The sequence below is a fragment of the Balaenoptera borealis genome (genome assembly GCF_965194805.1).
Source record: "Balaenoptera borealis genome assembly, chromosome: 17".
In the NCBI taxonomy this organism is placed as follows: Eukaryota; Metazoa; Chordata; class Mammalia; order Artiodactyla; family Balaenopteridae; genus Balaenoptera; species Balaenoptera borealis.
Genome location: NC_138876.1, coordinates 12,575,274 through 12,598,060, shown reverse-complemented (window position 1 = coordinate 12,598,060; position 22,787 = coordinate 12,575,274). Strand labels below are relative to the sequence as shown.

At 41.5% G+C, this 22,787-nt stretch overlaps 1 long non-coding RNA gene across 1 annotated transcript; it reads right to left on the bottom strand.

Moving 5' to 3' along the window:
• Positions 1 to 2,145: 2,145 nt before the first annotated feature.
• On the bottom strand, positions 2,146 to 19,087 carry LOC309614594. Its single transcript, XR_014236310.1, has 2 exons — positions 12,693 to 19,087; positions 2,146 to 12,406 (listed from the first exon to the last, which is right to left on the bottom strand). It is a non-coding gene; the product is annotated as an uncharacterized lncRNA (long non-coding RNA).
• Positions 19,088 to 22,787: the final 3,700 nt, after the last annotated feature.

Sequence of the window (22,787 nt, the reverse complement as noted above, 5' to 3'; positions counted from 1 at the left end):
CAGAATCTAGGTCCATCCACCTCACTACAAATAACTCAATTTCGTTTCTCTTTATGGCTGAGTAATATTCCATTGCATATATGTGCCACATCTTCTTTATTCATTCATCTGTTGATGGACACTTAGGTTGCTTCCATGTCCTGGCCATTGTAAATAGAGCTGCAATGAACATTGTGGCACTTGACTCTTTTTGAATGATGGTTTTCTCAGGGTATATGCCCAGTAGTGGGATTGCTGGGTCATATGGTAGTTCTATTTTTAGTTTTTTAAGGAACCTCCATATTGTTCTCCATAGTGGCTGTATCAATTTACATCCCCACCAACAGTGCAAGAGGGTTCCCTTTTCTCCATGCCTTCTCCAGCATTTATTGTTTGTAGACTTTTTGATGATGGCTATTCTGACTGGTGTGAGGTGATATCTCATTGTAGTTTTGATTTGCATTTCTCTAATGATTAGTGATGTTGAGCATCCTTTCATGTGTTTGTTGGCAATCTGTATATCTTCTTTGGAGAAATGTCTATTTAGGTCTTCTGCCCATTTTTGGATTGGGTTGTTTGTTTTTTTGATATTGAGCTGCATGTAAATCTTGGAGATCAATCCTTTGTCAGTTGCTTCATTTGCAAATATTTTCTCCCATTCTGAGGGTTGTCTTTTAGTCTTGTTTATGGTTTCCTTTGCTGTACAAAAGCTTTTAAGTTTCATTAGGTCCTATTGGTTTATTTTTGTTTTTATTTCCCTTTCTCTAGGAGGTGGGTCAAAAAGGATCTTGCTGTGATTTATGTCATAGACTGTTCTGCCTATGTTTTCCTCTAAGAGTTTTATAGTTTCTGGCCTTACATTTAGGTCTTTAATCCATTTTGAGTTTATTTTTGTGTATGGTGTTAGGGAGTGTTCTAATTTCATTCTTTTACATGTAGCTGTCCAGTTTTCCCAGCACCACTTATTGAAGAGGCTGTCCTTTCTCCATTGTATACTCTTGCCTCCTTTATCAAAGACAAGGTGACCATACGTGTGTGGGTTTATCTCTGGGCTTTCTATCCTGTTCCGTTGATCTATATTTCTGTTTTTGTGCCAGTACCATACTGTCTTGATGACTGTAGCTTTACAGTATAGTCTGAAGTCAGGGAGCCTGATTCCTCCAGCTCCGTTTTTCTTTCTCAAGATTGCTTTGGCTATTCGGGGTCTTTTGTGTTTCCATATAAATTGTGAAAAAATTTTTCTAGTTCTGTGAAAAATGCCATTGGTAGTTTGATAGGGATTGTATTGAATCTGTAGATTGCTTTGGGTAGTATAGTCATTTTCACAATATTGATTCTTCCAATCCAAGAACATGGTATATTTCTCCATCTGTTTGTATCATCTTTAATTCCTTTCATCAGTGTCTTATAGTTTTCTACATAAAGGTCTTTTGTCTCCTTAGGTAGGTTTATTCCTAGGTATTTTATTCTTTTTGTTGCAATGGTAAATGGGAGTGTTTCCTTAATTTCTCTTTCAGATTTTTCATTGTTAGTGTATAGGAATGCAAGAGATTTCTGTGCATTAATTTTGTATCCTGCTACTTTACCAAATGCATTGATTAGCTCTAGTAGTTTTCTGATAGCATCTTTAGGATTCTCTATGTATAGTATCATGTCATCTGCAAACAGTGACAGTTTTACTTCTTCTTTTCCAATTTGGATTCCTTTTATTTCTTTTTCTTCTCGGATTGCCGTGGCTAAAACTTCCAAAACTATATTGAATAATAGTGGTGAGAGTGGGCAACCTTGTCTTGTTCCTGATCTTAGTGGAAATGGTTTTAGTTTTTCACCATTGAGAACGATGTTGACTGTGGGTGTGTCATATATGGCCTTTATTATGTTGAGGTAAGTTCCCTCTATGCCTACTCTCTGGAGGGTTTTTATCATAAATGGTGTTGAATTCTGTTGAAAGCTTTTTCTGCATCTATTGAGATATGGTTTTTCTCCTTCAGTTTGTTAATATGTTTTATCACATTGATTGATTAACATGTACTGAAGAATCCTTGCATTCCTGGGATAAACCCCACTTGATCATGGTGTATGATCCTTTTAATGTGCTGTTGGATTCTGTTTGCTAGTATTTTGTTGAGTATTTTTGCATATATGTTCATCAGTGATATTGGCCTGTGGTTTTCTTTTTTTGTGACATCTTCGGCTTAGACCAATTTAAATGGGCAATCATGTACACTTAAATTCTGGGATCTCAAAATAAAATTTTAGGGTGGTTCCTTTCCCCTTCGGAAGAAAAACAGCAGATGATATCTAAGGAGTAAGGACAAAGATTGTTGCGACCTACTGCCTTCCAAAGCAAGATCAGATTCGCACTTACACTGACCAATGTGTCTAATTCCAGTGAGGTCATATCCTTGTCTTATGAAATAGGAGGGGGAAATGGAGGGAGGATGCAGTGCTGTAGATGCTTGTCTATATTCCTAGTAAGTCCTATTGTACAACTCTTTCTTTAGAATAAAATCCACTATACAATACAATAAAATCCAAAATATAGGGGGAAATCTGCACAGAAATATTCATTGCAGAATGACTTATAATGAAAAAAAAGGAAGAGGGGGAATAAGTCATATGTGGAATAATCGATGAATTGTGAATACCCATTGTGTGCCAGCCACTGTCCTGGGCATTTTACATATACTTTCTCATACAGTCTTCACACTTACCCTATGAGACACTTATATCCATCCCCATTTTACAGAGGAGGAAACTGAGGCTCTGAGACAGTAAGTCTCAAGTGAAGTGTCTAAGGATGCATGCCTAGACTAAGTCTATCTAACTCACTCCACTATGAATTCTTGTCATTATTCCCCAGAGTGTAGGCTCAGGAGAGGGGTCATAGGTGAGACTACCTGTGGTTAGATGATGTGCTGGTATCTTCTGTGTGCCCTTTCACCTCCACTCAACCTTCTTCTCTGCCTGTTCTCAGCCCATGAGGCTTTCCTGTGTGGGCTGCATCAATGGATCTCTTGCCATCTGGCTACCAGGCAGCAAGAGATCAGAAGGAGGAGACAGTGAAGTGAGCGCATTGTGAGTGCATTGGGTTAAGTGCTGGCTGCATCCCTCACATCAAGGTCACAGCTCCTGTCTGGAGATGCTCTCTCTCCATGTCCTAAAAGCACACCTCACTTGTTCAGGCCATGGGATAACACGGCCCCACTGTGCTAGCTCAGGATACTGCACAGGTATACTGTGGCTTCACACATTTATATACACAGTCCCTTTCTGGAACTCTCCCCAGTTACAGAATTAGCATGTGCCACTGCGTACTTGTACAGACCCTTAAAGATACAAGTGACAGGAAAATCCAGATAGAAGATGGGCAGAGATCAGAGTAGAACCAGAGCTGGGTGAGAACCTAAGACAGCACCAGGGATCTCCCACATGGTTTTTGTTCAGCCAAGTCAATACCACACAGATTTATTGATTCCATATGCTCTAGTCTAAATGGGGTGTGTTATGTAAGGAGCTCACAGTCTTATGATGGAGACAGAGATGTCATAAACAGGCAGTGCAGGACTCTGACAGGTACCACAACCGTGGAAAGAACAAAGTGCTGAGAGGGGCATGGGAGAGGGAGTATTTAATTCCACCTTAAAGCAAAGACTTCAGAGAAGATGACATTTGAGGGATGAGGAGAATTGTGCAGGCAGAGTGAAAGGGCATCTAACTAGTAGGTAGCAACAAGAGTTGATTGCCACCTGGGATCTCATATCTAGGTAGATTCAGACTAGCCTTTTCCCGCTCCCTTTCAAGGAGACATTTAAGTCTCCAGACCTCATGGGTTGACTATGACAGCGTTGTTCTCACTCCTTGGCCCAGGACTACAGGAGGCTAGTTTCTCTGCACAGTGAGATTTATTTTCCTGGCAGTCTCCCTCCCCAGCTGGGAACAGAATCCTAGCAAATGTATTTTATATAGCTTTGAGTCTTAAAGACAAGTTTCTGTCGTATAACCTGTCTTGTGACCAAAACTCTAGAATTCCGCATTAACTAACACATTAAACCACTCAACATATACATGCTTCATTAATGTTCAGATATGCAAATTCCACGCAGGGCAAGTCATACTGCCCTCTCTCAAACACAACTCCAGATCGTGAATGAAGATTACAAAGTCAGCTCAATCTTCCAACACAATGAAGTTTCTGCCTCTTCCTCTCTACACGGTGGTGTGTAACTTGGTGTGCTTCAAAAGCAAAGTGTTGGTCAAAAGCAAGGTGGTCTTGGGTTCCTACATGTCCAGAAAGCTGACCCTCTCTGGAGGATAAAAATGGCCACTGATGATTGTGGTTGAGGATTGCTTGAGTTGGTGTGATTTCATTCCCACAGTCCCTACTCCAGAAGCTTAAGCAAAACAGTAGGTCTGGTGACCTGTTTCGCAGAGAGACAGAGCTTTCTTTCCTATGGACCTCACAGTGGTACAGATGCTGTCATTTGGCTACATTTAATCCCTTAATTTTTACCCAGGGAATGGTAATATTAGTCTAATGGACATGGCAGATGTTTGGAGCCAGGAGCAGGATTATGGCTTGTATGTAGCCTGAGAGTCCAACAGATGTAGACTCAGTTCCCTGACTCACCAGCTGACCTTGGGCAATCCACTTAGCAAATCCATTCCTCAGTTTCTCCAGTCATAAAATGAGGATAATCATAGTTCCCACCAGAGATACTCTTTGTCAGGACCTTTGATGTCAGTTTCCACAGACAAAGGGCTGTTATAATTATCCTGGGTGCAATAATGAGGAAGGGAAAAAGCCAGACTGATTATTATAAGACTTCTCAGGTACCAGTTTCCGGCTGCTGTTTGTGAGTCACAATGGACCGTGGATCCACCTTGTCATGTAGTGAAGCAGACTCATACTGGTGGGGAGCAGAGTGGAAGCTGAGGGATGTTTTTTCAAGCTTCATGGTTTGAGGGGCTACGATGATTGAATGGACCCTGACAGTCATGCATTCATATCTCTTTTCTGTTGCTTATTTTTTCTATGACCTTGAACAAATCACTTAAATTTTCTGAGCCTAAAATCCTTAATCTGCTACTCAAGGCTTTTGAAAGGATCAATGAGGTAGTGTGTGCAAAGTGCCCACCACAATACCTGAAACATTGTAGGTACAAAAATGTTAATTTCTTCTCTTTTTTAAAAAAAAAAAAAAAAGACAATTTTTGAGGAGTTTTAGGTTCACAGCAAAATTAAGTGAAAAGTACAGAAGGCTCCCATATACTCCAGGCCCAACACACCCACGTCCTCCTCCCTATCAACTTCCCACACCAGAGGGGTACATTGTTACAATCTATGAACTTACACTGACACATCTTTCTCACCCAAAGTCCATAGTTTACACTAAGGTTCACGCTTAGTATTGTACTTTCATTGTTTTGGAAAATGTATAATGACCTGTATCCATCATTATAGTATCACACAGAATAGTTTCACTGCCCTAAATTTCCTCTGTGTTCCATGTATTCATCCTTCCCTCCCCCTAACTCTTGGCAACCATTGATCTTTTTACTGTCTTCATAATTTTGCTTTTTCCAGAATGTCATATAGTTAGAATCATTCAGTATGTAGCCTTTTCAGATTGGCTTCTTTCACTTAGCAATATGCATTTAAAGTGTCCCCCCCCCCCCATGTATTTCTGTGCCTTGGTAGCTCATTTCTCGATAGTACTGAATAATGTTCCATTGTCTGGAGGTACCACAGTCTATCCATCCACACGTTGAAGGACTTCTTATTTGCTTCCAAGTCTTGGCAATAATGAATAAAGCTGCTGTAAACATCTTTCTGCAGGTTTTGTATGGACATATATTTTCAACTCTTTTGTGTAAATACCAAGGAGCAAAATTGCTGGATTGCATAGTAAGAGTATGTTTAGCTTTATAAGAAACTGCCCAACTGTCTTCCAATGTGGCTGTACCAATTTACACTCCCAACAGTGATGAATGAGAGTTCCTGTTGCTCTACATCCTCACCAGCATTTGGTGTTGTCAGTGTTTTGGATTTTTGGCATTCTAATGGGTGTGTACATTCTCTTTTTAGGAATCACAAATACTAGGAGATCAACCTGAGAATCTCAAACAGACTGGCACTAAGCTAAGAGATAGAGGGCAGAAATACCCCCAAATATTAATAAACCCCTGACCTCTAAATTTTACAGAGTAAATAACCAACTGATATTTATCTCACCTTCTAGCCAGTCTGTGTCGATGGCATTGTAGTTCCACTCTAGCCACAGAACCCTTGTCCAGTATCAGCAGGCACACTCTGTCTGACCATGCCCAGAGCCAAAAAAAAGTGAGCAGTAGTTTAGAATTACACAGCCACCTACTTTCCATTTATTTCATCTGAGAGACCCTCAGAGTAAGAGCCAGATTCGGATTGGGCAAGGGTGGAAGTGTTTCCATTTGGAGAAAGTCACATAAGCCAAGACACTGAGAAAGGCTTGCTCTTGGGACAAGAAGATGAGGAACGAGAATGGCAAAGAAGACTCTAGCTTGTCTCGTCTGAAATTGGATCAGGACTAACCCAATCTAACTGGATCAGAGTCCACATGGCTGATCAAAGATAGTTGAGAGGAAAGATCTGTGCTTTGGTCAATATGTTTTGCATAAGGACACCTGCTGAGATCTCACGGAACACACTTTAATCTCATTTCCTGTAGTGCATTGCTTCCATTAGCCTGTGGCGACTGCATTTGAGAGCTTATTTAAATAAAATGGAAAGCAGAGTTATGTCTATGCAATTTAACTAAAATAGAGGTCAATTTGGGTGGCCAGCCATTTAAAATATTTGACACACTCTGATTTTCTTTCTTTGTGTCTTTTGTTTGTTTTGTTTTGTATTTCTCCAAAATGAGGACATTGGGGAGAACAAACTCTTAGGTCCTTATTATTCTATGCAAATATGATTTTGTACTAAGATAAGATAAAGTAATTTATCTCATTTGACTACCCAGTTATTTTGGGTGTCATCTAAACTAGCAATTCAGATTAGCATATGACTCAAGGTCATGAAGGAAGCTCATGACATAAGCTAGGACAAAGACATGGGTCAAGCTCTTTGTCCAGGTTATTTGCCGTATTGAGTATTACTGGCAAAAATGAACAACAAATTATAATAAGAATGGTAACTGATTTTGACTGAAAAAAAAAAGAGATGACTGAAATTCATCTTTCCTCAGACCAGGAGAGTAATTTACCAAGCTTTATTAATGGGCATCTTCACATCCTTGGTAACCTTAATTGCTAATTAATTAAGAGATGATTGGATAAACAATAGATTGTACTACAAAATGAAGATAGTGAAATTTACTCTCATGGTGCCTAATGAACGTTCTTTATCCTATTGCCCTATTAATCTTTCAGCGCCTTGATTTCTGAAGTAAAGAAACCCAAGAGCCATTTTCTGAAAATTAGAGTTAAATCAGATCAACATTAAAGGACTTCTGGGTCAATCATAATTTAATTAAAGCAGAATAGGGAAAAAAAATCACAGCAAGTGAAACAGTCTGCAATAGTGACAAGAGCCTTGGTCTTAAAATCAGAATACCTATGTCTGAAACATTTATTATTATGGATATTGTTGACAGATACTTTGATTTCCCTGAGCCTCACATTTCTCCCCTGTAAAATGGAGATGATCAGTTCAGCTGAAAGTGACAGAGACACAAAAATAAGAGTGGTCTATACAAGACAGAAGTTTGTTTCTCTAATTTGTAAAAGATCCAGAGGTGGACAGTTGAGGACTGATGGCAGCTCAGCTCCACAGAAATTTCCAAGCCTAGGTTCATTCTATCTTTTTTTGTTTCCATGCAATGAGCCTCTAATTCCAAGACTGCCTCATAGTCTAAAAAGGCTGCTCCAACACCAGCCTTCATACCCACATTTAATCCAATGGAAATAAGTGTGTAAAGAAAAAGAAGCAATGCATCTACACCAGATCTCTATTAAGGAAGCTTCTAGACAGCACTCCAGCTCACATCCCATTGGCCAGAACTTAGTCATGTGGCCACATATATCTGCAAGGGAGGCTGGAAAATTTAGTGTTATTCTGGACAGGATGGGAGGCTTTACCACTGTATGAAAATGGAGAGTGGAAATTGGAGGATACCTAGCTATCTCTAATCCAAGATATAGCTCAAAGGGTTGTTATGAAAGGCCAGTGAAGTAATGGATGTAACATAGCTAGCAAAATGTCTGGCTCGTAGAAGGTGTTCGGTAACTGCTGACTGAATCTGATGGACAAAAAGAGAAAGTTCCTGAGAATCTTGAACGCTCTAAAGAGTAATGGGAGTGTGCTCCCTTAAAACCCACATATGCAAAGGGATCCAGAATCCCCAGGGGCACTGATGAGCCAGGGAATGGCCTGTCTTTGAACCAAGCTTCTTTTCAAGCTTTGAAGGGACCAGGAAGTGCTAATTGCCTTCTGCATCCCATTCCTCCTCATCTCTGATTGTACAATTTTCTCTTTCCAAAATCTTCTCTTACTCCTTCTTCACTTTGCCAAGATTCAGTTCAAATACCACTTTCTGCAAGAATCCTTCCTAACATCCCTGGCTGTGTTAGGTACCTTTTGCTGAATTATCATAAGAATTGGTGCATACTGCTGTCATAGAACCATATGATGGCCACAAGATGCCAATAGCACCCCCCCCCACACACACACATACCCACACACATATTGTGACAATCAGAACTGTCCTCAAACATTTCCAAATGTCCCCTGGGGGATAAAATTCTCCCCTATCCCCACCACACACGAACACAGTTGGGAACAACTGTTATAGAACAAGAAGGAGGTGGATTTAAATAAAAGAATACCATAAAATCAGTGAAGACCCTTTGACAGAGACAGACAAAGTTACTAGTTGTGGAAAACAATCTACTTCCAAAGTTAAAATTTCATTTCTCCCTCAGTCTCATTTTTTCCCCCTAAAAATAAGATAGTGGGTTCTAGAAACTAGTCTGAAACAACTAGGGATCAGCCATGCAAAAAAAGTGTGAAAGTTTGAGTACACAAGGAGGAAGGAAAAAAACCTTAGGCATGAGCATAGAAATATCTCAGTATAAGGCAACTAAATGATGATTCTGACATAAACACTAATTTGATCTCCAGTTACTTTAGTAAACGCAAAGAATCCAGAAAGATGGAGGTGATCATTGTATTTTGTGCTATACCCATCAGAGCACACCAGGGGATACTGGATTCAGTTCTGGTAATCTCATTTCAAGAGTAACAGGGGCAAAGGAGAGCAGTCAGAATGGGGTCCACTCCATTCTCCAATAATCCAAGAAGCATGACTGGATGCCTGCTATGGCCCATGCATGTGGACACAGAGCTAAATGCGACATTGACCTTTCTTTTTAGAAATTGACATTCTGATGAAGGGAGCAAATGTGTTAACAGTACCACAAAACATAAAGGGTTATTTTGAATAGCAGGTCTGTGTTGTATGAGGTTTAGGGAATCACAAAATAAAAAGAATAAAGGGGTGACTCCTGAGTTAGGAGTGCTGTTCTGGGCCTCCGTAGAGTTATGTTTTAGAAAGATGACCCTGATGGCAGAAGTGGTGAGATCTTGAACTAAAGCAGTGGTAACGGAAATGGAGGGGAGGATGTGTTAAGAACCAGTCGGAAGGTAGAATCATGAGAAGTCGGTGATTGGATAAATATGACAGAGGAAGGGGAGAGAAAGACATCCAGGATAACCCTAGCTTAAAACGTGAGAAATGGATGAGATAACATGGGAAGTTTGGCTTCAGGAAGAAGACTTCAGGGAGGCACCCTGTTGTTTCCATGTATAAAGGACTTTATCCCGTGAAAAAAGTGCTGGGTATGTTTTGTGTGGTACCAAAGGTTAACTCTAGGACCAGGGTTGGAAGTTAAGAAAAAATTTTCTTGCATGGCAGGAAGAATTTTCTGAGACTCATTGTTATCCAAAAACTAACATGAGTGTTCTGCAGGAGGTGGTGAGCTCATCGAGGCAGCAAACAGAGTGACACTGGGTGCCTAGACTAGAGGACATCTATAGAGGTTGACTGCCCGCCCCTCATCTCACTTCTTCTGGTAGCATCCTGCTTGTCCTTGGAGAGCCACTCCTCCTCTCTCTTGTCCTTGGGATTCAGGTAAGATGCTCCACATTCCTGCTCCAAGGGTGGTCTGCGGTCCAGGTCTGCACCGTGAGGAGTCTCAGAAATGGCCATGAACCTCACTAGTGGGAAGCAGCCGCATAGCACAGGGAGATGAGCTCGGTGCTTTGTGACCACCTAGAGGGGTGGGATGGGGGGGTGGGAGGGAGACGCAGGAGGGAGGGGATATGGGGATATGTGTGTGCATACGGCTGATTCACTTTGTTGTGCAGAGGAAACTAACACAGCACAGTAAGGCAGTTATACTCCAATTAAGATGTTTAAAAAAAAAGAAAAGAAAAGAAATGGCTATCAAGTGAGCATGTACTCCAAACCAGGCATATAAGGGTCCTCATCAGAATCTGTGCAGGAATCATAAGGAAGATTTGCACTCTTCCTGTGGAACAGCTGTTGTGGTAGACAGAAAATAAGTGTGGAGGTACTCCGGGGGCCACCCAGCTACAACCTAGGGAAAGTGGCCTGGAAATGAAGGCAACACACAGGAAAACCAAGTGGAGGGGAGGAGAGAAAGACAGAGAGAAAGAGAAGGAGAGATTGAGACAAAGGGAAAGAGAGAGAGTTTAGAGATTCAGAGAGAGAGAGGTTAAGAGAGAGGGAGGGAGGGGAGAGAGAGAGGAAGAGGGAGAGAGAAAAATCCAAAGACCTTTTTCAAGAGAACCCTGTGTATAGCTATCCCTCAGACTGGTTGCACCCCAAGAGTTCACCTCTGTATCTAAAAAGAAAAAAACCTTTTTTAATCTTTAGCCAGCCAGTTTGAGATAGGTTTATTGTCATTTGCCCCCCAAAGAATCCTTATCATGGACATTGTATAGGAAATTCAAGCATAAAATGAGAGGTGCTTTCCAGACAAAAGAGCAATGTCAATGAAGCTTTGAGACCAGTCTATTTTTATAACAATTGGACATGTTTAGGTTAAAAAAATAAAAAATAATATTTGACATGCTAAAAAGCTTAAAATAAACCTGGACAATAATAGTAACAAAGAAACCTTTCATCATAATGGTACTTAGAGAATTTAGCTAGCACCTCCCCAGGCATCAAAGTGGAACACATTTCTCTACGCGTTCCGGTGATTATTTTTAAAAATTATAGTACTTCCTTTCAAGAATACACTAACAAAAAAAGAAAAAGAAAAAACAGACAGTAAAAGTTTCCAAATCTGGAATAACTGAATTGGAAATATATATATATATATGTAAATTACCAAAAAGCAAGGTTTTAATTCTAAATACTTTGGACCTTGCAAGCATCATAATGTCCTGGTGTGAATCTTTCTCACTTAGGATGCCTTTCAACGCCTTTTAGCACCTCCTCCCAAGACCAATAGCATACTAAGTAGAACTGAAACGTTCATTATTACACTACTGGATCACTTTTAATAGGGAATATAATCTCATTACAAGCTCTAGTAGTCATCCAGATTACAATCTTAATTGCCAGTATAGGTAAAAGTGTAATAATATATGCTTTTTTTTTTGTAACAGCATAATTAAAGAAGAAATTTTTTCTGTAAGCAAGCCTTCTTGGCCTCAGGTTATGCAGACTTTTCCCCACATTTAAACATGGAACTTATGTGGTATCAATTCTTGGGAAACTATACAACATTTTAAGGATTTTCTTACATTTTAGCAAAGTCATAAAGTGGATCACTCTCTCCCCTCCCAAATTATCTTTTTCCTTCCTTCTCTTCAAATGTCGCCGTGTAAACAATGTTAGAGGATGAACTTTGGAAACAGAAGCTCTGTGCTCACGTGCTGAGGTTTCGTCACTTTCTACTTCTATTGACTTTGAGTAAATCAGTCAGTGCCTCTGGGACTCAGTCTTCATCCATGATACGGGACTGTAAATGCCTACTACACATGTGGACCAAATGGGAAAAAAATGTGTATGTGTTTTAAAACTGTACATTATTATACCATTTTTAAATGACTTATCAAGGGCTTGCTATGAGTAATGCATTGAGGTGACAAGTGTTGTCTATTTTTCACTCTTCTAATACAGAACCTCAGAGTTGGAGCTTAGGTATTCCCGAATACCAGGTACATTCCTTTGAGTTAAGTAGCCATCCTCTTGCAGTATCCTCTTTAAAGCAGGTGTCAAGCTGCCATGGAGGAATGGATTTGAGCATGTAGCTAGGAGTAGTATGGCCAGGAATGGAAGCCAGCTTTAGAGTCTTAGACAAGAAGATATTAGCAGGTATGAATGAGGGTCAGAGGTGCAGCACACGTGAGCTAATGATGGAAATCAGATCAAGATGGAGGAATGAACACACACTCCATACAGAGTATGAGGGTGATAGCCAGGAGCTAGGAATGCGTTACAACCAGGGATCACTAGGTGACAAGAGACACCATGAATCTGGATGGGAGAGGAAAGTCCTCAAGACTTGGTAAAGCTTTGGAACCTATTTGAGTTATTAAACCTTTGGATGTTGAGGGCCCTCAGGTGACTAAGAACAAGTTCTCAGAGTCATTACTACTTTCTGTAGATCCCTAGCTCAGGAAAGATCCATGAGACTCAATTTGAATGACTGCATGAACTTTTAGTAGCATGATTGCATACGACTTCAAATTTCTCTAATTTTAACTACTCTTCTTGCCCTTCCCTCTTTCTGACTGTGATACTCAGTGCAGAGTCAGGAATAAGCACAGCCCCCGTCAAAAGGTTAATAAATGTAAACTTAGATCTGTCGTGTGCCATGCACTGAGCTTGGCAAGGGAAATATGAACTGAAAAGACAGGAATAGTCCCTACCCTCACGGAACTTATGGCTGGCTGTGAAGACAGGCACTTACAAGTAATTCTTCAAAGCACTGCTGTTGGTAAAGCACTGGGAGTGAAGGGAGAGTGGACACAAAGAGGAGACGATTCACTGGGGTGGGACTGATGGACACACAGGCAGCAGCTGGAGGGAGAGCCTGGTTGGAGACCCCAGCCCTCAGGAGCATGGCAAGTGCAGTCAAGTTGCAATCCAGTCATCAGAGCTAAGAAAGATTTTCTCTGGGGGACAGCATGAGACTTCAGCTCTTAAAGGGTGATGTGGAGCAGAGCCACCATGAATGGCCACATCGGTGCGTACAGCTCCAGAGACCTCCATTTGTGGCTTTGCAGCCAAAAAGACAGGGGTAGCAGATGTGTGCTAAGTTAGCCAAGGGGATTTTTTTAGGATAAGGCATGGAGGGGAGTACAGAATTGAGCTCCATGAAGGTTATGCTGGCCTATATGTTGGGTAGTCATGTACAAAAATCAACAATAACACAGCTAAGATTTCCTGACACCTACAATGTGCCCACCCTATTCTAAGATGTACATATATCTTAGAATAAAACATTCAACATATGTATCTTAAAATAAATATTCATCTTTTGTGTGTGTGTTGAAGTATTTATTTAATCTTCATAACGGTCCTATAAAATAGGTACTATTTTATCCCCATTTGACAGATGAGAAAACTGAGGCTGAGAGGGGTACAATGAGCTGCCAAAGGTCAGATAGCTAGGAATGGGGCTGGGGCAAAAACCAGGAAGTTTAGCTCCAGAGTCCATGAGAACAAGTGCCTTGGGAAGGGAGAGTTAATTACCAAGGACCTAAGTGGTCCAGCAGAGAAAGGATAACAGAAGCATCCCTCCTCTCAGTTTGGGGACCAGCACATTTTGCTGTGCCTATTGGTCCTGGGGCACACAGCCATCCGCTTGGGAATAATGCAACAAAATCCTAATTTGGAACCCAACAGTTCATGAGACCAGGACTGTTGATACAGTGCCCTCTGCCAATCTGGAAAACACTGGAATAACTTGCATCTCACTGGATGTTCCTGAGAAATGGTTGGGGTAGGGACAGCTGACCGGTCCTGACAGGGGCCTCAGACAGCATCAACATAAATAACAATTCTGAACTGGAGTTAGCACTGGTCAACTGTCCCAGAAGTCAAATTCAGGTCCAAAACATCTAGCCTATATTAACCTTTTATATTTCCAAATTGCAGCCTTAATCTCTTTCCATCAGCTTACTAATAACTGCATCAGAGACCCCACAAACCTATCATTGTTCTCTCTGAGGCCCTGAGGCAAATCATTTGTGTGCTCTCTGATTGAGTGCCCTGTTAGTTAAGTGGGGAAAAGGGAAAAACCTTCCTCACCACAGTACTGTGAGAATTCACAAGATACTTACACACTGCACTTCGGTGGTATGTTATTCCCTTCAAAGAAAACTTGCCCCTTGATTATCAGGATGCGTGGGGTGTAAGAGGAAAGAGAAAGCCAAGGTTTGTCACCAATTCTTGCTTGCATAAGCCTCTCATTCATTCATTCATTTAAAAAAAAATTCTTGAGCACTTACTATATGCCAGGCACTGTTCTAGGTGCTAAGGAGGCATTGGTGAGTAAAACACACCTTCAAACAGCTCTTAAGCAGCTCAATGTCTATTTAGAGCAGTGGCTCTCCATCCTGGCTGCACACTGCAATGGCTTGAGAGACTTAAAAAGTCCAATGCCCAGTGACCTCGTCTCAGACCAGTTAAATCAAAATCTATGAAGGTAGGACTCCGGCATTTGTATTTTTTAATCTCCCTAAGTGAGTGTGTTACTAGAGAGAGTTGAGTACCACTGGTCTGGAATGAATGAATTGCCTTCCCCTCTGCTCTTGGCAGAGCATTCATTAGAACGCTTCATTATAATTATAGGAGACCCTTGGCACCTACAAGAAAGATCCTTGTCATTTTGTCTATATGAGTCAGGCGGCCATTTGTAGCTTCTTTAAGGCATGAGTTGGAACTCTTGAATTGGAAGCCTGAGTGCAGAAATGAAGTCATCAGCTAGTGAGTGACCCAGCCTGGGTGACTCTTTGGTATCCAGGACTCCATGCCCTTTGAAGAAGGAATTCACATCGATCTTCACATTCTCTGTGCATAGCCAAGAAACTGACACTAAATAAGTAATCAGTTAATAAATGGAGGTGGGAATGAACACATTTTGCTTTGATTTACCTGGATCCCTTCTTCCAAGAATTCTCTCTACCATTTGAAGAACTCCTCCTCCTCATTCTCTCTATATCCATGTGTTTTTTTATTTATTTATTTATTTATTTATGGCTGTGTTGGGTCTTCGTTTCTGTGCGAGGGCTTTCTCTAGCTGTGGCAAGCGGGGGCCACTCTTCATCACGGTGCATGGGCCTCTCATTATCGCAGCCTCTCTTGTTGCGGAGCACAGGCTCCAGAAGCGCAGGCTCAGTAATTGTGGCTCACAGGCCCAGTTGCTCCGCGGCATGTGGGATCCTCCCAGACCAGGGCTCGAACCCGTGTCCCCTGCATTAGCAGGCAGATTCTCAACCACTGCGCCACCAGGGAAGCCCCCATGTGGGTTTTGATAGGGTTACCCTCCACCTCTTGGCTCCAAAAGATGTCACCTGCCCCAGATCAGGCTAATGTGTGACACTGTATATACTCTTTGCCTATGACCTATGCCAGGCCAGTTAATGTCCATCGTAACCTTCTCCTAGAACAATCAGACATCACATTTGCCCCTGGTTACTCAGCTGGCATATGGTAAATTGGAGTTGCTGGTTGCTGGTGGACTTATTAGCCACCAACTGGGGATACTCTGGCTGAGAATAAGGTCGAGGCAGATTCCTGATGATCTGATGTAAACAACTTGATCCAGGTGGGCTTGAACATCTACTCTTGATCCCTTCATTATGTGGGTTGATAATTTTCCACTTTTGACATAAGCCTATTTGAATCAGATTTCATCTCGTATAGTCAAAAGAGTGTTCACTAATATACAAGTGACTGAATTATCTGCTCCTTACTCTTCAAGTAAGAAAACTTAAAGGAAACAAGCACGGCTTCTCCCCTTGCCCTCGAAATTATTGAGAAGGATATGGTGACAACTGAAAGCACTGATCCGTTTGTCTAAAAAAACTTTTCCCAAAATATGCTCCCCAGAATATTAAGTTTTCCCATATTCCTACAAGTTTAGGGTAAAACTGTTAAAAGGTTTCTATAGTGCAAAATTTCTCAAACCTTAAGTGTATCAGTAAGAACTGTAGATCTTTCACAAAAGCTGAAATATACTGTATTTTCCCGACTTATTTAAGTACAGGACTCTTTTTTGATCCTACATCTCCTGGGACTAGAGTGTTGGAGGAAGTGTCATTCAAGCTGCAACCTAAAGAATGTTCTTCTCTCTGCCTGGAATACATCCCCGCATGCTCACTCCCAAGCCTGTCCAATTACTACTCAGCCATCATGCCTCAGCTTAAATATTATTTTTACCAGAAAGTCTTTAACAGAACCACTACTGTCACTGCCCTCCAACCCCTATAAGAAAGTTATTTATACTTATTATTTGTTCTCTTAAACTCTATACTTCCTCTTTTATGGTATTTATTACAGAAAGTTATAATAATTATCCATACGTTTCCCACTTAGAGTACATGGAGGCCATTCTACAATATGGCCCCCAGTGACCCTCACCTACTGGTGTTCATGTCCTTCTGTAGCACCTCCCACACTGAATCATGGTTGGTCCAATAAAATATGGCAGAAGTGAAAATATGTGACTCCCAAGGTTAGCCCATAAAAGGCTTTGGGTCTTCCGCCTTAGGTTCTTGAATTGCTCCCTCTGGGAAAAGCCGGCCACCATGCTATGAGGACACTCAAGCATCCTTGTAGAGAGGCACTGAGGTGCCTGGCCAACAACCAGCACCAACTTGCCAGCCCTGTGAGAGTGCCAACGTGGACGGAGATCCTCCAGTTAGGACTTCAGAAGAGTGAAGCTCCAGCCAACATCTGACTACAATCCAGTGGGAGACTACAAAAGAGGTCTGTCCAGCTGAGTCTTTCCCAAATTTCTAACCTACAGAAACCATGAGACTCTAAATTCCTGAAAACTGAATTGCTTGCTATTGTGTCGCACTCTCCCCAACACACATGCATAGGGCACGTGTGCACGCACACACACATGTACACACATGCGCACACACATGCACACATGCACACACGCAACACAAGGATCCTAATTACAGCGCTGGAAACATAGAAGGCCCTCAACATTATAAAATGGATAACTAGTAAACTAATGAATAATATAAATTCTCTCTCTCTCTGTATATATATATGTACATAAATATATACAGATGTAGGGGCTGGCAGATAATTTGGATTATGAAATAAGAGAGGAGAAACACTCCTTCTAAGTTATTCAATACTTAAATCCTTATAAGGCTCTCAAGTAAGAATTCAAATATCTCACTGTGACAATGGCCCCAAACTGGGAAGTTTGGGAGCCCTGATGTTAGCATTAGAGCAGCACAGTTTTAGGCAAGTGTCAAAACCTCCCTCAATCTCAGCCTCCTGTGTAGGAAACAAAAGAGTTAGACTAAGGTATTTTCAAAGTTCTTGTCAACTCTAACTTCCAGTGATGTCAAGATAGTGAGCTTGGTGAAGGTCTGGTACAAACAGAGCAAGGTGGGAATGGAACTCAGCTTGGCTTACCCAGGGGCCTTTTGTGATAGAACCGAGGAAGGAAGACTATGTCACCTGCTGAAGTCCTGTCTGGGACTGGATTTCATTCTCGGATTGGGCAGAGCTGATAGGTCTCCAGTGTTTAGGGAGCAGGTAGAAGCTGTCAGGACAATTGTCAGAGCTCTGGAGCACGCCACCATCCCAGGATTGTTTTGGTGGTGGTGTGGGTCTTTGGTCATGGAGACGGTGGTGGTATGGTCATCCACAGTCTCTGGAGCCTTGAGTCTCGGGGTCAGTCCTCAAAGAAAGGTTCCTGCCAATGGCCTCACATAGTCAGCTCTTAACAGATACAACAGCTGCTTTCTAAGAACACAGTGTAGCTTTTAGGCAGTCTGCCTAGAAATTCTTTTGTACTGAATTCCTGGAAGAGGCTGCTTGATTTTCTCCACGCCCAAGACTCAGAGGAGCCCAGCTGGCCAGAAAGCCAAGAACAACCACACACTGCACCTGAGGTAATGGCATCTGTACGACCCAGGCTCTTGTGGGAGTGGAAGGGGCAGTTCTGCAAGGACCTGGTGAATGCAACCAAGGGAAGGAGAGACCGCCATTCTGGCTTCATATTACGCTGGGAGAGTACAGTGGAGACTGGAGTTGGGGATATAATGTTTGCTGAGTACTTGCCTTTTATCAGGCATGTTTCACCTGTATCTCATTCAATTCTTCTAAGAGTCCTGAAAGGTATGCATATTTTTAATTCATTTTATGATTCACAGAACGTTGGGTGGAGTACCCAGAATGGTCCTGTCCCAGTTCAAGTCCTCCTTCACCACTAGGCTATCTTGCTTCCTAAACAGAGTCACTGAGGGTGTGAGTGCATGTGTGTGTACACATGTGTCATAGAGGAAAGGGTAGCAAAGTAAATACATTCTAGAGCAGGGGCTGGCAAACTATGGCCCATGGGCCAAATCCAGCATGCCACCTGATTTTGTAAAGTTTTATTAGAACACTGCCATGCTCATTGATTTACATATTGTCTATGGCTGCTTCCACGCTACCGTACTTGAATCAACTAGTGCAACAGAGACCATATGGTCTGCAAAGCCTAAAATATTGACCATCGTGCCCTTTAGAGAAAAAGTTTGCAGGCTCCTGCTCTATAAGCCCATGGTAATATAAGGTATTACTGCAACCGCAGGTCTGAGACTAGAAATATATAATTAAATTTTCTAGAGAGCCTTGCTAAAACACTAAAAAGAATTTGAAAGTTACCAAATAATATTCACAATTCAACATCCATTTTCAGGACAAATAGGACCACCATAGTTCCTGTATTCGGGAAACAACCAATAGAGCTGAAGCTATCAGTAAACTAAAACCAGACATTAAGTGGAGAGCCATCATGAGTAAAGTGAGTCTCCGAAGGGTTAAGTCTCACACCAAGACCTGAAGGAGTCAGTTGCATAGTAATTCAAAAGAGCTGCCCCCCAGCCCATTCTGTGTGGGATTGAACCAGTCACTCAGGCAAGAAAAAGTGCTGATGAGGCTGAATCAGTGATAAGTGTCCCACTGCCCAATCACCCTCCTTCCCACGACCAGCCTGCAAGCTTGGAGCACAAAGCCCTTCATTAGAATTCTTGAGATCAACGTGCAAGGGAAGGGGGGGTATCAAAGTTTGGAACTACTGAAGGACTCCAGAGATCAACATCATTCAGCAGAAATAGAAGCTCTGAGAAGGTGAGTGACTTGCCCAAAGGCATGTGGCCATGATGGGACAGAAGTTATCACCCACGTCCCCAAAGCCCAGAGCAGATCTTGCTCCAGTGTGAGTCTGAGCAGTGAGGCGAACAAGAGACTTCTCACTGGCACCCTGATCTCTGCCCTAAAAGGACAATACAGGCCTGGATCAGTGTTCCCCAACCTTCAGACATTTCTGAAACACCTTTACAATTTTGACGGGTCTGTGACCTGCACATACTAGCATTGACTTCATATATTTAATTGAGTCACTTTTGTTTTAATTTACTGTACAAAGACACTATACCATTTCCATAAATGGAAAATCAGTATCAGTTACCCTAAATAGAAAATACTATGTGACTATAACAATGTTATTCAATTCGAGGTAGATAACAGGCTCGCCCTGTTCCTGAACCCTCTTCTTTCTTCCTGTAGAAAGAATGGAGCAAATGTTGGAAAGGTTTTAGGAGCAACACCAAACTGAGACTCTCTCCAGAAGGATAGAAAGAGAATTTTAAAAAGAGTAACTTTCTCACAATCTCATACCATTAGTAGTAGTCTCCCCAGATATTTGGGAAACACTAAAACCAGACAATCTGATTTCATGAGAATTACAAAGCCAGCCAAAGAGTTGGGCATAGGGGGTAGAAAATAAGAAAGAAAGATTCCCTTCCTAAAATGGATTAAATCCCTGTAGTTTCCTTGTTGGAGTCTCACGCATAGCAGACACATGATCGATGTTTGTTAGCCCCAATGGAAATGGCACTGTATATACTTGAGTTGGATATCAGAGTCAGACCTGAATTTGGGTCCTGATTACCATTTTTTGACTGCATGACTTTGGGTGGGTTATGTAGCCTCTCTGAGTCTGTTTTCTTGTGTATTAAAAGAATAGGCAGATTTGCAGCAACATGGATGGACCTAGAGATTATCATCCTAGTGAAGTCAGTCAGACAGAGAAAGAGAAGTATCAGATGATATCACTTATATGTGGAGTCTAAAAAAATGATACAAATGAACTTATTTACAAAACAGCAACAAACTCACAGGCATAGAAAACAAACTTATGGTCACCAAAAGGGAACAAGGAGGGAGGGATAAATTAGGAGTCTGGGACTGACATTTTCACACCACTATATATAAAATAGATAAAGAACAAGGACCTACTGTATAGCACAGGGAATTCTACTCAATATTCTGCAGTAACCTATGTGGGAAAAGAATCTGAAAAAGAATAGATATATGTATATGTATAACTGAATCACTTTGCTGTACACCTGAAACTAACACAATATTGTAAATCAACTATACTCCAATTTAAAATAAAATTTAAAAAATAATAATAATAAAAGAAAAAACAGGCAGGAGTAATTAACGATAGCTATTAGACAAAATTAAATAGATAGCATATGAGAAAGTGCCTGATATATAGGTGGCACCCAGTAAGGTAATTTTCCTTCCTTCTCCCTTGTGCTTTCCCAGCCAGAATTGATCTCTCCTGTTTTTGAACTCCCTCAGTACTATCTTTCCTTACCTGTTCTTAGAGCACTTAACAAATGAGACATGTTCTAATTTTGAAAATGCTTTAGCTATTTTCTGAGACAAGCAAAAACATCCAAAAACCCTCTCCCTACAAGTTCCACAAGCTGTCCAGTTATGATACTGGGTTCTGTAGTTTGGGTCTGAGGATCCCTGACTGCTTTTGACCACCCCACAGTGCCCACCCTCATGGAATTCTAAGGGGCTGAAAGAGAATATTTCTTTGCATCTTTAGTGTAGGCCAAGCTCAGCTCTAGGGACTATATATATTCTGTATTATTTAATACTCAAGATAACTTTCAACAATAAGGTTGAAACTTTATTCCCATTTTAGAGATGGAGAAAACAAGGCCCAGACATATTAAGTAATTTACTCAGGGTCACAGACTTTGTAGTGGGCAGAGTAGAGTTTGGACAGAAGTGTGTTTGATGTCACAGCCCTCTTCTTCCTTCTCACCACAGAATAGCTGAATTTTGTCTCCTTCACAATCTCAATTGTCCTGTCAGAGATCAAGCCCCTGCTTCCTGGCTAATGAGAATAATTGGTCCTCATTCCCTTCAGCACATCCTTTCATGTGTCTGAGCACCTCACCTGGCTCAGCCTTTTCTGTAGACCCATGAGGCCCATCTTTCTCAACCTCCTCACATAAATCCAACTCCCCAAACCTTTTATCACTCTCTACTGCTCTCCTTTTAACTGGTTCCAATCTCTCAGCGTCTGCCAGGGTGTCCAGGACCAAAGGCTGTCTGCCAGGAGATCTGAAGCCATGCCAGCATTGAGTTGAGCCGTTACCTGGTGCATCATGAACACGTGTCTCACTGATTCCAGCAATGAGAAGGTGTCAATTAATGGTTCAAGATAAAAAGAGAGAGCATGTGGGAAACCTTGAAGAAGTGAAGAGTGCCACTCAAGCAGTGGCAAGAAAGGTAGATAGAGGTAAGCTGTCTTGGGCACAAGTGTGAACATGGAACTCAAACCCATGCAACAAAAGCATCAAATGCTGAGTAAGCAGAAGGTATGTCCCAGGCACAAAGATGAGCAGAATTGAGATATAAAGAAGAATAGAAGACCTATCCCTTCCCTTGAGGAACTCACTGTCCAGCTCTCCACCGGTCAACATGGAAGCCACTTGCCACAGGTGGTTAGGAGTACCTAAAATGTGGCTGGTTGAAATTGAGATGTGCTGTAAAATATACACCAAAGTTTGAAGACTTAAGATGAAAAACATATGTGAAATATCACAGTAATAATTTTTACATTGATTACTGGTTGAACTGATTCATATTTTTAGAAGGAATAGAAACAGGGATATTATCAAAGAAAGGGGCAAGAACATTTACTGCTTACTATACATCAGGCTCTTAGTTGGGTGCTTAATATATAATAGCTGACATGAGCTTTGAAATAAACCCTGTAAGAAAGCTAATCTTATCCTATTTTACAGATGAGGAAACTGAGGTCCTAGAGGTTACATGACTGCCCTAAGTTAATACAGTTAATAAGAGGGCAGGGCTGAGAAGAGATCGCGTCTGCCTGACTTCAAAGCTCAGAAATTTTCCATGATGGGACACTCCACACAAGGATTTCAGCTTCTACTTTGGATAATACTGCTGACTATTGTACAGAGCAATTTGTCTGAGTGTTTGAGGGATAGGCGTTGTGTAAGTACCCACATCCTCTCTATAGAAGGAAAATCCAGAGGGATACAGGCCGGATGACTCTGCACCCTTCTGGTTCCAACTGCCAAAGAGCAGGCTTCCTTTGTGACTCCAAATTGGGTCTTATCCCGTAGGTTCACACTGTTTAGACTCCCAAACCCATAACCCAAGACTTGGAAACCAGCCAGTGGAGGAGGGAGGAAAAGAATATTTTTG